Raw genomic sequence first — 17,385 nt, forward strand, 5'->3', positions numbered from 1 at the left:
TCCTTGCACCCATCACCAAAGCTCATTGGCCTTACGTACCAGCATACACACCCTGAATCAACCTCGTTGGTCCTGTTCCGATTCAGTCACTGTCAATGCATGTGTAGCTACTGTAAGCTAAAAAATAACCATTTAGCTTCAGACAGGATCTCGACACATCCTCGTCTCCTCCAACAGGTTTTCCTCATCTTCATTGTCTGCAACCTGGAAACTCGTCAGCGCGCTTGTTTCCAGCAACAACCCATCGAGCCAGACAAAATTCCCACACTTCCTCCTACCTCAGGACCATCTCATCACCTATGAATCTCATAGCTCTACCTGCTGCAAAACCCATGCAACACTTGAAACTAAACATCACCAGAAGAAGTGTTGCTTCGAGTACCTAGAGGGCATACTCGAAGCCTTCTGCCATAAACTTGCTACAACCCGGCCTTGCATCGTAACACTGTGGACCCTTACCTCCGGAACCGGATCTGAACCTGTTGTCTCTCTCAGATCCTCTTTCTGATCTTCTTCCACGATTCCAACCTTGAATAGCTTAAGCAGTCTCGTGCCCACCATCATCCATGGTCTCCTTTGTGTATCATTCCACACCAAAGAAGCTTACACCTGCTCCAAACTTATTGTATCTTTCCATGCAGTAAAGTTTCACAAGGTTCTCGTACGAATCTGAAAGTGAGGTAAGAAGAAAGAGGCATTTGTCTTCTTCCTCAACATCAACTTTCGCAGTTGATCTAAGCATCCCTGAACACGGCTTCCATTTGTTCAGGTTTCCATTACTCTCATTTACCAAGAGTAAAACTGCCTCTCCCATTAAACTGCTCAACTGAAAATTCCATGGTGAACAACAAATATGGACCTCCAACAAACCAAGCGTCCAACGATGCTTTGATACCAATTGTTGTGCCTTGGCCCGTTCGTTAGTGTGGAAAAACGAGATTCAGATTACAACCTCACCGAATCACACTCAGTTGAACAGAATAAAATATAAGAAATAAAGATACCGAGAAATTTACGAGGTTCGGCAAAAATCTGCCTACGTCCACGGAGAGATATTGCTCTTCACTATGAGAATAACAGTACAAGTACACATGAGTTAAATCGACATAACCCAATCCCAAATCCCTTATAAACCCACTCATAGAATTTTTAAGAGCCTCACTCTACCCCAAGAGTTCTTTCACTAGAATACTTTTCACTCTAGCTCTCTTGATTTTCTCTCAACCTATGTTCAACCTTTCCCATGGGAAAGCCGAATGCTCTCTCCACCTTGGATGCTTTCCTGGTGCTTACCTTCCCACTTTCTAAGCATACATAATGCAAGCATTTCCTTGTATTAAATAAAGGCCAAGCCATCATCACATTTCTTCATAATCATAAAAGCAAAGCAACCACATTTTTCTATTTTCTTACAAGCATCATCATTGTGTCTTTACTCATGATGATGTCCACCAAACTTTTCTTTGTTTAGTTTACTAGCCGAAAGGCATTTGGCTTGTTGTCCACTTTTGCTTTTACTTTGCAGCGCTTGTCTGCAACTTTCATGCAGCCCACACCATGTGATATTTCCATCGAAAGCAAACACAGGTCACTTCATTGTTGCCATCTCAAAATATGAGCCAATCACAACAATAATATCCTCTGTACACCAACACAAGTTTATTCCTTTGAGTAGTCACTGTAGATAAAATATTTGGATAATTGGAAAAAAAAAAAGAAAAGAAAATGTTAATACACATGGAATAAGCTTTGGACATGAATAAATTTATAGTATGGAAGAAGCAGTAGGAAAACAAAGTCACCTAGTTTTTTTTTTTTCTGTGCAGCAGGGTCTGTTGTTGAGCTAGTTAGGGAGGATTTTTTTTTTTCTCAACAACTTAATCGAAACTTGATCGAAATCTTGCACATCTGCTTTAGAGATGTCTTCTGTTTCATTGCGTTAAAGATATTAAAAACATCAGAAAAGTAAATTTAGATTAGTTTGAGATCAATTTGAGATGCAGTTAAAAATAATGTTATGTAGAGTATAACCTTTTTTCAAAAGCTGTAAAAAGTGCTCTTCTAACTAGTTCTCCTTTTCTTTTCTATGATTCCCCAGTTTGTCTCAATAGGTGCAATGGAAGATGAAATCGTTGTAGAAGAGATTGCAATTTCTCTGCTAATTGGCTGTGGAGTTGTTGGCTGGATGCTCAGGTCTTCAGAAACATTGTAGATGAGGAAATCATTTGAGTATAACAAATTTCTCCTGCTTCCAAACCGGAGGTGAAATTTTTTTCTCTGGTCTATAAGTCTGAGAAACTTACTTGGCAATTGTTTTTGATATGCTCATCTTTGATTGAAGACCAAATTTTTACAGGCCATGGCAACCTTTTCACCTGATTTGCCAATAATCAGAGCATTGATTTCATTCGTCTCATCTTCAAGCACCAAGAACATTTTGTACATTCATTTAAAAATTTAATACATAAATTAGGAACCATAAACTGTTTAATGAGTTTAAAACTGGATTCAGATAAATTTTTGAATGTTATAGCTTAATGTTAATATAAAGCATACAAAAAATAAAAGTATGGCTTCATGAAACTGTGCTTCAAATTTGAATGAATCTATACTTTGTTTTGTAGTTGGATCATTAAAAACTATAAAAAAATTTAGGGAGACTTTGGATACGGTCCCTAACTATGAATATTCTTTGATTGAAACCTTGTTGGTTTTCAATTTTTTATCCAAGTCCTTGAAATTAATGTGATAATTTATTTCTATGTATTTTACTATATTTTTTAAATTAAAATTTGAAATTTTTATTTGTTTATATTAATAAGATTTTAAATATAAAAAAAAACCATAATTTGTTGGATTAAAAATATTAAAATATAAATATACTATTGTGTGTGTGTGTATAAACATTGGTACATTCATCAAAATTAACCAAAAAATTATTGTATCAAAACATGGGTACATTCTTCAAAATCAAAAAAAAAAAAAAAAAAAAATGAAGATATTAGGCTTAATAACATTAGTAAATTTCTTTGATTAAACTTAACATGGATACATTCTCAATCAAAGAAAAAAGAATGTACCCATATAAGTTTAAAAATGGATTACAAAAAAAATTGAATAGATTTTATATAAAAAAAATGGTACATTTTACATATAACAAATTGATATATTTAAGAATGAGTACATTTTAAGATTAAAAATTTGAAAAAATTACATGAATGGGTACATATAATTCGCATGGGTACATTTAGCAAAAATAAATATGGGTAAAAATAAATAAAAAAATGTGGGTACAAATACGAATAAAACTTTAAAAAATATGGGCACAAAAAGAAATTAATATATGGGAAAAAATTAAAATTGAACGAAAATTGGTACAAATTAAAATTGGGTTGCAAATTAAAAATGGGTACAAACTAAAAATAAAAATATATGATAAAAAATTTAGCCATAAATATAAAGGAAAACTAACGAAAAGTAAAAAAAAAAATTCCCTTTTAATGAAAAGCCCTTTTTAAATGTCACAGACCGTTCCAAAATTTTGTAACATTAATTGGTCTCGAACGAGGAAGTTACTAAATCACCCTTGGACATTAAGGTGTGTTGTGTGTATTATGTACTTAAGTTGCACAATTCTAATATTTCCTATTTTTTTGGAGACTTAGGCTTGTTACTTTGTTTTGTGGGTTAGTAACCAACTAGAACCACACACACACCTATCCATTTCCCTGTGTACTCTCTCTCTCTCCTCCCTCTCTCAATTTTCTGCAACGTCTGTACAAGCGTACTGACAATTCTTGAACCACTCCATTTAGGCAGGGATTGAGGCTAAAGTTAGTGTCTTTGAGTTCTTGGCAAGCTAAGGATCACAACCATACCTTTTTTTAGACGTAAAACCCTCGTTTTCTCGAGAACCCAAATTCGAGGTACTGTTCATGCACAAGTAAATGTGAAGTTTTCAGAAGATTTTAAGCCTCTAGGAAGCTTTAGAACGTCTTCACAAAGCTCGGAAAAGAAAAACGAGGTGTTTTGGACGTTGAGAAGTCGAGTTTGGTCGGAATTATCGTGCTTTCTTCGGAGAGATCTCGTGATCTTTGGAGCTTGAAATTGGTAAGATTGTGTTCTATTCGTCCTAAACATCAATTTGGTTCAAGTTTTATGGAATTTGGTTGAAAAATGGAAGAGAAATGAAGGTTTAAACATTTTCCAGTTTTCCGACGACGGCGACGACCGGCGAGGTTCACTGGAGAAGAAAAAAGAATATTCTGTCAAAGTTGACGGAATATTCTTAATGGAGGGTAACAGTGTTAGGTAATTTGGACAAAATATTCCTTTATTTTGACGGAATATTCCTAACGGCAGTTAGGGATTCCGTTAGGATTCCATGCGCGTGGCCTTGCATGTTGCCGTGCACTTGCTGGCACGTGGGACGTTGGAAAATTTTTCTAAAAATATGGGGATGTTCATGAGGTTGTGTAGATCACGTTGGTATATCTAAACACCTCATTTGAGTAATGTATGAGAAGTTATTAGCTATTGTTGGTTATGTGCTTTAAATAATGTTTATTTAGTTATTTCGCATATAGGTGAGACCTATCCTGAGGATGAGTGCAGTCAAGGGCGACTCGGGGGCTACGACCCTTCAGCATACCAGTGGGTGGGGTTTTGGTTTTCAGTATATAATTATATACTTGATATTTTCTCAAAAATGTGTTTAAATGAAAGTATGCTTTGAAATGCCATGCATATAAATTTATATTCAGCATATGAATTAGTATATGATGCATAATATGAATTGGTGTTGTGCACGCTCAGGTAAGTATCAGGTTAGTTATGTTTGTTATATGAGATATTGATAATGTGAGACGTGATTGAGAGCTCATAAACCTGCACCCCGGGTGATTGTGATTTAGCCAGAGATATGGCACATGCCTGTTTATAATGTCACCTCCCACACATTGGATCCAATTTAGGTGCACAATCTTGTCGTACAGACCATCATAGGTGGTTTCGACTCGTAGGTGACTAGTGACTTATCACACATCTATCATGAGAGCATAGGATTGAGCATAACTATATTACACCAAATCTTGTCGTACAGACCTTTGCAATGGTTCTGACTCATGTGCTATGTAGTGCCGTATAGGTCACTTACAGTGACTCCGGTTAGATTGACTAATGAGCTATGAATTCAACCGTACAGACTTCTGCAGGGGTTCCGGCTAATATGTTATTTTTCTATGAATTTATTTTCACCTGAGTTACTTATTCTGTTTTATATTTTGGCATGGCATACTTATGAATATGGATATGTGGAGCATGAATTGAATGTATATATACATATATATATATATATATTTATATTTATATTCTATTTCTGGGACAAATGAAATGGTTTTGAAAAACTTTGTTTTTGCCCACTCACACTTTCTGTTTTGCGCCCTTCCAGGTTTTAGATAAGCTTGTTCGTTGGTGGCTCACGAGGATTGATTGGAGGTTCTGATAGACTATCACACATGTAGGGAAACTTTGGGTGTTGTCTATTTAGTAATTGTTTTTCAGGACTGAACTTAGGCTACTCACACTCTAATTGTGCATTTGCACATATTCTAGTACTTGCCTTAACTAGTACTCTTATGAATTTGGCTTTTATTTATTCGTATTCTCTATTATCATTATTGCTTCCGCACTGTGCACATAGCTACGTCACCCTCACGTGACGGCCATCATGCCTTGATTTGGGTCGGGGTGTGTCAGTTTGGTATCAGAGCCTAGGTTTAGCAGTCTTGTATGTCTTGTGAATAATCTAATCATTGTGATGTCTCCTGTCAAAACTATGCTGTTTCGTAGATAGCCACGTCACTCAGCTGAGCTTAGTTTCCCTGATATTGCTCAGTTAGGGGAAGCTATAGCTAATGTCATTCAGTCTTCGCTCCATCCTCCTCAAATGACACCTCTTGTGACTATGTATAATCTGAAGCTGAATCATTTCATGGGTAATAAAGGACATGATGGAGCGGAGAATTGGCTTAATCATGTCGAGAAGACTTTCTTTGTGATGCAGAGTCAGGGGAATCTTCCTCCTGATTGGTGGGTTGAGATGACTACCTAGTTTCTGTGTTCGGAGATTGCATCCTGGTGGAGACAGGAGTCTTATCAAATGTCACCGGAGGTAGCAGCTAATTGGGACATGTTCAAACAGTTGTTTAAGAAAATGTTTATTCCCCCTGAGTATATTGATCACAAGAAACAAGAATTTATGCATATAAGACAAGGAAAGATGACAGCGAATGAGTATTACAGGAGGTTCACTGATTTGTCTCGATATGATCCGGAGGTTACTGTTAATCTGGTTGAGATGCTCTGTCGTGTCAGGTTAGGTACTAAGAAGAAATGGCGTTTTATAGCGACATCGACTCCTTGTGCCACTTACCAGGAATTTTTTGAGGTTTTACTGCGGATTGGGGACTCAGAGAACATGCCTAGTGAAAGTGAAGATGAAGAAGAAAAGAACAGGAATCATAGGCGAGATGATAAAGGTAAGGTCAATCATCTCAAGGACCTCGTAAGACCTAGAGTTTTAAGAGAAGTGGTGTCAGTTCCAGCTCTTCTAGTGGAGGCTTGAGCTCTAATGTATAGAGGATAGGTGGTAGATTTTCTGGAGGCCCACGATTTCAGAGGCAGAGGGATTTTGGTGGTTCAGGTACTCCTTTATGCTGCAAGTGTAATAATAGACATTTTGGAGAGTGTAGGAGAGGAAGCAATGCATGCTATACTTGTGGACAGATAGGGCATATGGCTGCACATTGCCTTCAGAATCAGTAGAGGCCTCAACAGCCTTCCTTACCACCAACTGCGTCGATCCAACAAGCTTCAGGACCTAGTGGTTATGCCCAAACTGGTCGTGGGGGTGCTTATCATTATCAGGGCGACACCGCTCCTTATATTACATGGCAGTATCAGTACTCGCAAAACCCTTATTATAAGGGTGGTTACCCTCAGTATCAAGGATGTTCTATGCCATATCAGCCACATTCAGCAGGTAGATCCCAGTGGTACCAGGGGGACAGAATAGGTAGAGATTACTGCTAGCAGTGTAGGATCTTCGAGGCAGTCTGGTCAACCAAGACAAGGACGAGGTATTCATCCTAACAGAAGTCGTGGTGGACGACATCAGAATCAGGGATGTATCCATAACATGACACTGCAAGATGCTCAGAACAATCCTGATTTAATCATAGGTACATTACATATTCTTGGTCATTTTGCTAGAGTATTGATTAATTGTGGTGCTACGCATTCTGTTGTTTCTCATACATTTGCTCAAATGACGCAACATCATCCTACACCTTTAGGACTTTAGGATATGATTTAAAGTTTTCTATGCCTATAGGGGACAAGTGTTATGTTGATCGGGTATATCCAGGATATCCAGTGATGGTGGAGGATGTTGTTATGCCAGCTAACCTTATTCCGTTAGACATTGTTGATTTTGATGTGATTTTGGGCACTGATTGGTTACACTGCAATCGTGCCAAGATAGATTGCTATGGAAAGACAGTTACTTTCCATCGTCTTGGATTACCCAAAGTTACATTTGTAGGAGAGCCTAACGAGGTGAGGCATGGCGTTATTTCTGCCATGAAAGCTAAAAGATTGTTATCGAAAGGTTGTCAGGGATATTTGGCTCATGTGGTGTTGAACGTTAATGCTCCTGGTAGTGTGGAGGATGTGCGAGTAGTCAGACATATTCCGAATGTGTTCCCTGATGATTTGCCTAGATTGCCGCCAGATAGAGACGTAGAGTTTACTATTGATTTACTTCCAAGTACGAATCCTATATCTTTAACTTCATATAGAATGGCTCCTGCTGAATTAAGGGAATTGAAAGTTCAGTTGCAGGAATTGGTTGATAAGGGATTTATTCAACCTAGTACTTCACCTTGGGGAGCTCCAGTTTTATTTGTGAGGAAAAAAGATGGAACCTTGAGGCTATGCATTGATTACAGGCAATTGAATAGGGTAACAATTAAGAACCGTTATCCATTGCCACGTATAGATGATTTGTTTGATTAACTCTAAGGTGCATGTGTGTTCTTTAAGATTGACTTGAGGTCCGGTTACTACCAGTTGAAGATTAAAAGTGAAGATGTCCCGAAAACAGCATTCAAGACTCGATATGGACATTATGAGTTTCTTGTGATGCCATTCGGGTTAACTAATGCACCAATAGCTTTCATGGATTTAATGAATTGAGTATTCTAGCCATATTTGGACAGGTTTGTCATTGTCTTCATTGATGATATTCTGGTATACTCTAAGTTTAAAGCAGAGCATGCTAGACATCTTAAATTGGTGTTGAAAAGTTTGAGGGAACATTAGTTATATGCTAAGTTCAGCAAATGCCAATTCTGGTTAGATCAAGTGGCATTTTTGGGACATGTCATTTTTGCTCAAGGTATTCATGTGGATTCTCAAAAAGTGGCAGCTGTGGAGAATTGGGAGAAACCTCGAACCGTCACTAAGGTACAGAGTTTTCTTGGCCTAGCAGACTATTATTGACGGTTTGTTAAGGATTTTTCAGTCATTGTCTTGCCATTAACGAGGTTGACTAGAAAAGAAGTTAAGTTTGAATGGGATGATAATTGTGAGCAAAGTTTTTAGCAGTTGAAATATTATCTCACTCATGCACCTGTTTTAGCACTCCTAGATGATAGTGGTAATTTTAAGGTCTACAATGATGCTTCTTTGAATGGTCTGGGTTGTGTATTGATGCAACATGGTAGGGTGATTGCTTATGCTTCGAGACAATTGAAACCTTACAAGAAGAATTACCCTACTCATGATCTAGAGTTAGCGGCTATCATCTTTACTCTGAAGATTTGGAGACGTTATCTTTATGGTGAGAAATGTAAGATCTTCACAGATCATAAGAGTCTTCAATATCTTTTTACTCATAAGGATCTAAATCTTCGGCAGCCGAGGTGGATTGAGTTACTTAGCGATTATGATTGCACGATTGAGTATCACCCTGGTCGTGCAAATACAGTGGCATATGCACTTAGTAGGAAGGCTTCAGCTAGACTTAATGCCATTTATGATGATTGTCATGTTCCTCTTCTTGCCGATTTGAGGTCCATTGGAGTGGAGTTAGGAGTGGAAGATCAAGAGGAAGCCTTACTTGTGAATTTTCAAGTTAGGCCAATTTCAATTGATCATGTGCTTGAAGCTCAGATGAATGATGAAGAGACCCGGGAAATAATTCAAGCAAGAAATCGAGGCAAGAAGAAAGATTTCAAAATTCGAGAAACTGATGGCATGCTTATGCAAGAGAACAAAATGTATGTGCCGAATAATGTAGAGTTAAAGAAAGAAATCCTTGATGAAGCGCATATGCATCCAGGAGGTACCAAGATGTATCATACCATTCGACCATTTTATTATTGGCCAGGTATGAAAAGAGAAATTGCCGAGTATGTGAGTAGGTGTGCCATTTGCCAACAGATTAAAGCAGAAAGAAAGAAACATTTTGGATTGATGCAGCCACTTCCCGTTCCACAGTGGAAATGGGAAAATATTACTATGGATTTTGTGTACAAGCTTCCTCGAACACAAAATGGTTATGATGGCATTTGGGTGATAGTTGATCGGCTCACTAAGTCATCACACTTTATTCCAGTGAGGGAAAAATACTCATTAAGCCGATTAGCTAAGTTATTTATATCGAAGATTGTGAAGTACCATGGTGTTCTAGTTGATATTATCTCAGATCGAGATCCTAAATTCACTTCTAATTTCTGGGTAGCGTTCCAGGAAGCTCTTGGTACGAGATTACTTTATAGTACGACATATCATCCTTAAACAGATGGGCAGTCTGAGAGAACTATTCAGAAGTTAGAGGATATGCTGAGATCTTCAGTGCTGCAATTTAACGATGGCTGGCATGATCATTTGGATTTGATGGAGTTCGCCTACAACAACAGTTACCATTCGAGTATTGGTATGACCTTTTGAGGCACTCTATGGCAAGTCTTATCGAATGCCATTATGCTGGTCAGAGGTGGGTGAAAGAGTTTTAGTGGGTCCTGAGATAGTGGAGGAGACTACTCAGAATATTCAAGTGATTAAGTCTAACCTGAAAGCGGCCCAGGATCGAAAGAAGAGCTTAGCAGACAAGCATGCCACTGACCGGATATATAATTTAGGTGATTGGGTATTTCGAAAGCTATCACCATGGAAAGGTGTTGTGCGGTTTGGCAAGAAAGGAAAACTGAGTCCTAGGTACATTGGACGATATATGATCACCGAGCGAGTCAGTAAGGTTCCTTACAGGCTTGAGTTGCCTCCAAAGTTGTCCAAAGTGCATGATGTGTTTCATGTTTCAATGCTTCGACATTATGTCTCAGATCCTTCTCATGTAATACCTCCTCAACCATATGGACTTAAACAAGCACCAAAACAATGGCACGAGAAATTTGATCATACTTTGTTGACACATGGGTTCAAAATAAATGAATCTGATAAATGTGTCTACATTAAGAGTAATGATAAAACTTGTGTTATTGTCTGCTTGTATGTGGATGATATGCTCATAATGGGAAGAAATAAAGATATCATAAACAAAACAAAGAAAATGTTGAATTCCAGTTTTGACATGAAAGACTTAGATCAAGCCGATGTCATTTTAGGAATTCAAATTAAGAGAAATAGTGAAGGATATGTTCTTACACAATCCCATTATGCAGAAAAAATATTACGATGGTCTGGTCAATTTGACTGCAAACCTGCTGCAACTCCTTTTGATGCTGGATGCAAGTTAGAGAAAAATAAAGGCGATGCCATATCTCAACTTGAATATTCTCAAGTAATTGGAAGTCTAATGCACTTGATGAATTCAACTAGACCCGACTTAGCTTATGCAGTAAGTAGGCTTAGTAGATATACAAGTAATCCAGCACAAGAGCATTGGGATGCTTTAGTAAGAGTGTTAAGGTATTTGAAAAATACACTTAACTACGGATTACACTACACAAAATATCCACCTGTTGTAGAAGGCTTCAGTGATGCCAATTGGATTTCTGACACTACAGAATCCAAGTCGACAAGTGGATATGTTTTTACCTTGGGAAGTGCAGCAATATCATGGAAATCCTCTAAACAGAAATGTATAGCTCGGTCCACCATGGAGTCCGAGTTTATAGCTTTAGACTTGGCTGGCGAAGAAGCCGAGTGGCTCAAAAAATTTCTAGAGGATATTCCAATATGGCCAAAGCCGGTAACGGCTATATGTATACATTGTGATAATATGGCCGCGCAATCAAGGGCCAAAAGTCATGTATACAATGGAAAGTCACGTCATATCAGGCGTCGACATAATACTCTTAAGAAGTTGCTCTCCAACGGAATAATATCCATTGATTATGTGAAGTCAAAGGAAAATATAGATGATCCTTTGACAAAAGGCCTACCAAGAGAGTAAATATTATTTACATCGAGGGGAATGGGTCTCAAGCCAATTCAATGAATCGAACTGGGCGGATACCTAACCTAGCTGATTGGAGATCCCATGGTCTAGGTTCAATAGGCAAACTGGTTGAGTTTGATTCAAAAGTTGAACACACAAACCCATTCTTATGATACAATGTGTGTTGTCTGTTGACGTTTAATGGGTTATGTTTTATACATTTAATGACATTAATATCTTGTTATCAAGAGGAATATGACAGACTATTCTTAATTAATGTCACCTATATAAGAGTAAATGGGGCCACATTTGTGAGAATTGACATGGCTAAATTCTCTAAAGCTCCTACGAAATCCGGGATCTGTTCAGGGCCGAAATGAACACAACCGTATGAATTAACATGTGGCAGACATGATATGTGTGTAGCATATTGTCTTGGTTTACTACTGTGGTGAACAGTTCAAGATCTTCCACATCCACTGCGTCACCAAGTAAACCCGATATGTTTTCACTAGGGTAAGTTCAAGTCCAAAAGACACTTCACCCGATGCATATCATGCTTATTCTCTCTCAGTTTTAGGCAGCCTAGTCATCCATTTGCATTTACATTTGCATTCAAATGTGGGGTGATTATTGGAGTTTGAATGAAATTTCAACTCAAATGTGGGGTATTGTTGGAAATTTAAATAGTTTGAGTAGAAACAAGCACCAAAACAATGGCACGAGAAATTTGATGTTTTATTTAGATTATTTTAGTTTATATTTGAGTTTCTTATCAAATCAATCCCCAATACCAGTTCGTTAGAATTGATGCGATTCATCATACACACTCACATCATGTATCACAACACTGATAACCAAATCCATTACACATTCATCATAACCATCACATGCGAGTATCTCGACCCTACCAATTTCTCGTCCATCACAAGAACATTCAAATTCACCCATCATGTCACAAGGCCTGGAGAACTTACGACCGAGACACGTTCGTTCCTCGGTCCTAATTGTTTTTTTACAGAAGTCAAACAGAGCGCAAACCATGAAAACGAAGAACTAGTTGGTTTCGTACAGTATTTGCCGTTCACTCGTCTAAAGCAATCAGCGTCATCTAACGCAAACAATTTTTGGAAGAAAGCCTTCATTCTAGAACACACTAAAGAACGAGATTACTAAAGAGATTGTCCAAGAAACCCTTAAGAAACCATTGAATAGGTGGTCTAGTAGCTGATTGAAAACAAAATAAAATGAAAAGACGAGAAGGATGAGAAAACCTTGAGTGAGGTAGAAAGAAGAGAAAGGATCAGGAAGTAGTTAAAAGCAGAAAGATCCCGAACTGTTTAACAAAGTATGATCAAATTTCAAATGTGGGAAATTTAAATTTATATTTAGGGAGTTTTAACAAAACATTCCCGGTATTGTTCACTTTTAACGAAAAATCACATTTTTACCTTTAACTGTCACTATTCACTGCACCTTTAATGACACACCCTGACCCAAATCAGGGCATGATGGCCGTCACGTGAGGGTGACGTAGCCATGTGCACAGTGCGGAATCAATAATGATAATAGAGAATACGAATAAATAAAAGCCAAATTCATAAGAGTACTAGCTAAGGCAAGTCCTAGAATATGTGCAAATACACAATCAGAGTGTGAGTAACCTAAGTTGGACAATTCTAATATTTCCTAAGTTTTTGGAGACTTAGGCTTGTTACTTTGTTTTGTGGGTTAGTAAACAACTAGGACCACACACACATTTATCCCTTTCCTTGTGTACTCTCTTTCTCTCCTCCCTCTCTCGCTTTTCTGCAACATCCGTACAAGCGTACGAACAATTCTTGAACCACTCCATTTAGGCACGGATTGAGGCTAAAGTCAGTGTCTTTGAGTTCTTGGCAAGCTAAGGATCACAACCATACCTTCCTTTAGACGTAAAACCCTCGTTTTCCCGAGAACCAGAAAACCCAAATTTGAGGTACTGTTCATGCACACGTAAATGTGAAGTTTTTAAGCCTTTAGGAAGCTTTATAACGTATTCACGAAGCTCGGAGAAGAAAATGAGGTATTTTGGAAGTCGGGTAGTCGAGTTTGGCGAGTCTGAAATTTGGCCGGAAGTATCATGCTTTCTCTAGCGAGATCCCGTGATCTGTGGAGCTTGAAATTGGTAAGATTGTGTTCTATTCGTCCTAAGCTTCAATTTGGTTCAAGTTTCATGGAATTTGGTTGAAAAATGGAAGAGAAATGAAGGTTTAAACATTTTCCACTTTTCCGGCGATGGTGACAATAGGCGAGGTTCACCAGAAAAGAAAGAAGAATATTCCATCAAAGTTGACGGAATATTCTTAACGGAGGGTAACGGCGTCAGGTAATTTGGACAAAATATTCCTTTATTTTGACGGAATATTCCTAACGGCAGTTAGGGATTCCGTTAGGATTTGCTACGCGTGGCCGCGTATGTTGTTGTGCACTTGCTAGCGCGTGTGACGTCGGAAAATTTTTCTAAAAATATGGGGATGTTCGTGAGGTTGTGTAGATCATGTTGGTATATCTAAACACCCAATTTGAGCAATATATGAGAAGTTATTAGCTAGTATTGGTTATGTGCTTTAAATAACGTTTATTCAGTTATTTTGCATATAGGTAAGACCTATCCCGAGGACGAGCGCAGTCAAGGGCGACTCGGGGGCTACGACCCTTCGACATACTAGTGAATGGGCTTTTGGTTTTCAGTATATAATTATATACTTGATATTTTCCCAGAAAATGTGTTTAAATGAAAGTATGCTTTGAAATGCCATGCATAAAAATTTATATTCAACATATGAATTAGTATATGATGCATAATATGAATTGGTGTTGTGGACGCTCAGGTAAGTATCAGGTGAGTTATGTTTGTTATATGAGATATTGATAATGTGAGACGTGATTAAGAGCTTATAAACCTGCACCCCGAGTGATTGTGATTTAGCCAGAGATATGGCACAGACTTGTTTATAACGTCACCTCCCACACCATATGCTCACATTGGATCCAATTTAGGTGCACAGTCTTGTCGTACAAACCATCATAGGTGGTTCCGACTCGTAGGTGACTAGCGACTTATCGCTCAGCTATCATGAGAGCATAGCATTGAGCATAACTATACTACACCCAATCTTGTCATACAAACTTTTGCAGTGGTTCCGACTCATGTGCAGTGTAGTGCCGTATAGGTCACTTACAGTGACTCTGGTTAGATTGAGAAATGAGCTATGAATTCAACCGTACAGACTTCTGCAGAGGTTCCGGCTAATATGTTATTTTTCCATGAATTTATTTTCACCTGAGTTACTTATTCTATTTTATATTTTGGCATGGCATACTTATGAATATGGATATGTGGAGCATGAATTGAATGTATATATACATATATATATATACATATATATATATATATACATATATATATATACATATATATATATATATATTTATATTCTATTTTTTGGAAAGCTATACTTGTTTTACGGCGAGGGTTTAGAGCATTTGATAAATGAAATGGTTTTGAAAAACTTTGTTTTTGCCCACTCAAAGTTTCTGTTTTGCGCCCCTCTAGGTTTTAGATAAGCTTGTTCGTTGGTGGCTCACGAGGATTGATTTGAGGTTCTGACAGATTATCACACATGTAGGGCATCTTTGGGTGTCGTCTATTTAGTACTTGTTTTTCAGGACTGAACTTAGGTTACTCACACTTTGATTGTGTATTTGCACATATTCTAGTACTTGCCTTAGCTAGTACTCTTATGAATTTGGCTTTTATTTATTCGTATTCTCTATTATCATTATTGATTCTGCACTGTGCTCATGGCTACGTCACCCTCACGTGACGGCCATCATGCCCTGATTCGGGTTGGGGTGTGTCATTAAAGGTGTAGTGAATAGTGACAGTTAAAGGTAAAAATGTGATTTTTCGTTACAAGTGAACAATACCGGAAGTGTTTTGTTAAAACTCTCTATATATAAATATACTAATTGTAATATTTTTAACATTAAATGAATATATTTAGAAATAAAAAATATTTTATTATTGAAATAATTAATGATTTTATTAATACCAAGGACCTTGATCAAAAATTGAAAATGAATAAGATTTTAATCATTGGAGTTGTAAAAATTGTATTATACAAATTTTTACTTTCATTGTCCAAAGTTTGATAGTATTTATCTAAACAGTCAGCAATTATTAATTAAGAGTTACCAATACTTTCCCAAAAATGAAAATATTAAATGAGCAACAAATCGTAATGCAAGGATGGCATGAGACAACAATTAATCGATGGAATTGAAATATCGTGTTAGAGCTATTACCAAGGAGTCGGAATTTGATTTGGATGCTTTTGGCAAATTAGCTGACCACTGGTTGGATCTTTGTACATTTGTTTTGCACATGTAGGGCAAGCGGTGTACCATTGCTCATACCTTGTGTTATACCGCTTGATTGATACTTTGCATAAAAACGTATCATTCTGCAAAATGTTTTAAAATTTATATTTTCACGCACTACAATCATTAAATAAATAAGTTTGATTAAAGAAGCTAAAAAGAGCTCAAACAGTTTTGGTTCGATGCAATAAAATCTAACTATTGCATATACCTTATATAAGTCAGGATCCAAATAATCCAATTCCTCGATTGTCACCTTCTTTCCAGTTTGTAAAACGTCTGCCTGATTTGCCTGATTGGAAGGAGGGAGCGTTCTAATAGGGTGAGGCCAAGCTGAAAACTTGTAATAGTTCACATTGAACGTTAGTCAAATAGTTTTTTCTTTTTTTCTTTTCTTTTTTTTTTTTTTTAAGAATTTTAACCATGTCATGATTTTGATTCTGAGGAAGAATGGACGCACACTGATTTGTAAGAATTTAATTTTGTAATGTCTGGATTTATAAATAAAAACGTTGAACCAATATTGTTCAAAATGATGTTCTATGTGTATTATATAAAAGTGAAGACAGAAAAGGGACAAAACGATGGATTAGTACACGTTTCAAACAGCTTTACACGCATGTGAAAAAAAAAAATGCAAACCGTAACTTACAGAGTGTAAGACAGTTTTATAGATTTGAGACGATGTGCACCACAACAAATCATGTTTAACCGAAAAAGAGCAATATGAAAATTAACTTTGGTGCATTGAATACAGCCTGTCTAACATCTTTATTATGGCAATAGTATGTGTTTTTGTAAATGTAATCTGTATAGCATGTTTTTTTTTTTCACCGGTTGGATTACTCTTTTATCTTCGAAGTTGGTTTTGATAATAATTAATTAAAATATATTTATCAATGGCTAGGAAAACTATTAACTTACATCCATAATTATATGGGAGTTTTAACGAAAAGGGTCTGACATTATTCATTCTTAATCAAAATGACATTTTGTGTATGAATAGTCCATAATGGATCAGGCTCTTTTTCTTATTTACTCTTATGCCATTACAGCGGGGTCTAGAATGATGTTGACATTTTTATCTGGGAAAAAATTATTTTACATTATGCTATTAAACTGTTTGGACCCGATTTTACACCATCGGCCCAAGCGATCGAGGCCGTTGATGAACATAGCTCTCAACCGTTGGATGACAGAGTAGTTAAGATAATTATTATTGAATAATATATTGTGGTTTTAATCATGATGTTATCTTTTAATGGTGAATTATTTTGACATTTTCTAATATGGGATAAATGAGTTTCAAATTATCTCCAATTTAGAAGCAATAACATAGTTCGAATTAATTGGGGTTTGCTGACAGAACATGCAGAGATCAGCACTTGGCGTGATCAGATAAGTCTTGAAGAATGGGATGGCATGATCAGATGGGCCTTGAAGGGATAATGAAAGAATATTCTTTTATTTTCCTAATTGGTCAAACAAATTTGTCA

The 17,385-nt window shown here is 37.0% G+C and overlaps 1 pseudogene; it reads right to left on the reverse strand.

Moving 5' to 3' along the window:
* Positions 1 to 2,104: 2,104 nt before the first annotated feature.
* LOC126622660 (uncharacterized) overlaps positions 2,105 to 17,385 on the reverse strand; it is a 28,232-nt pseudogene continuing 12,951 nt past the window's right edge.

The sequence above is a fragment of the Malus sylvestris genome, chromosome 5, assembly GCF_916048215.2.
Source record: "Malus sylvestris chromosome 5, drMalSylv7.2, whole genome shotgun sequence".
NCBI classification, from domain to species: Eukaryota; Viridiplantae; Streptophyta; class Magnoliopsida; order Rosales; family Rosaceae; genus Malus; species Malus sylvestris.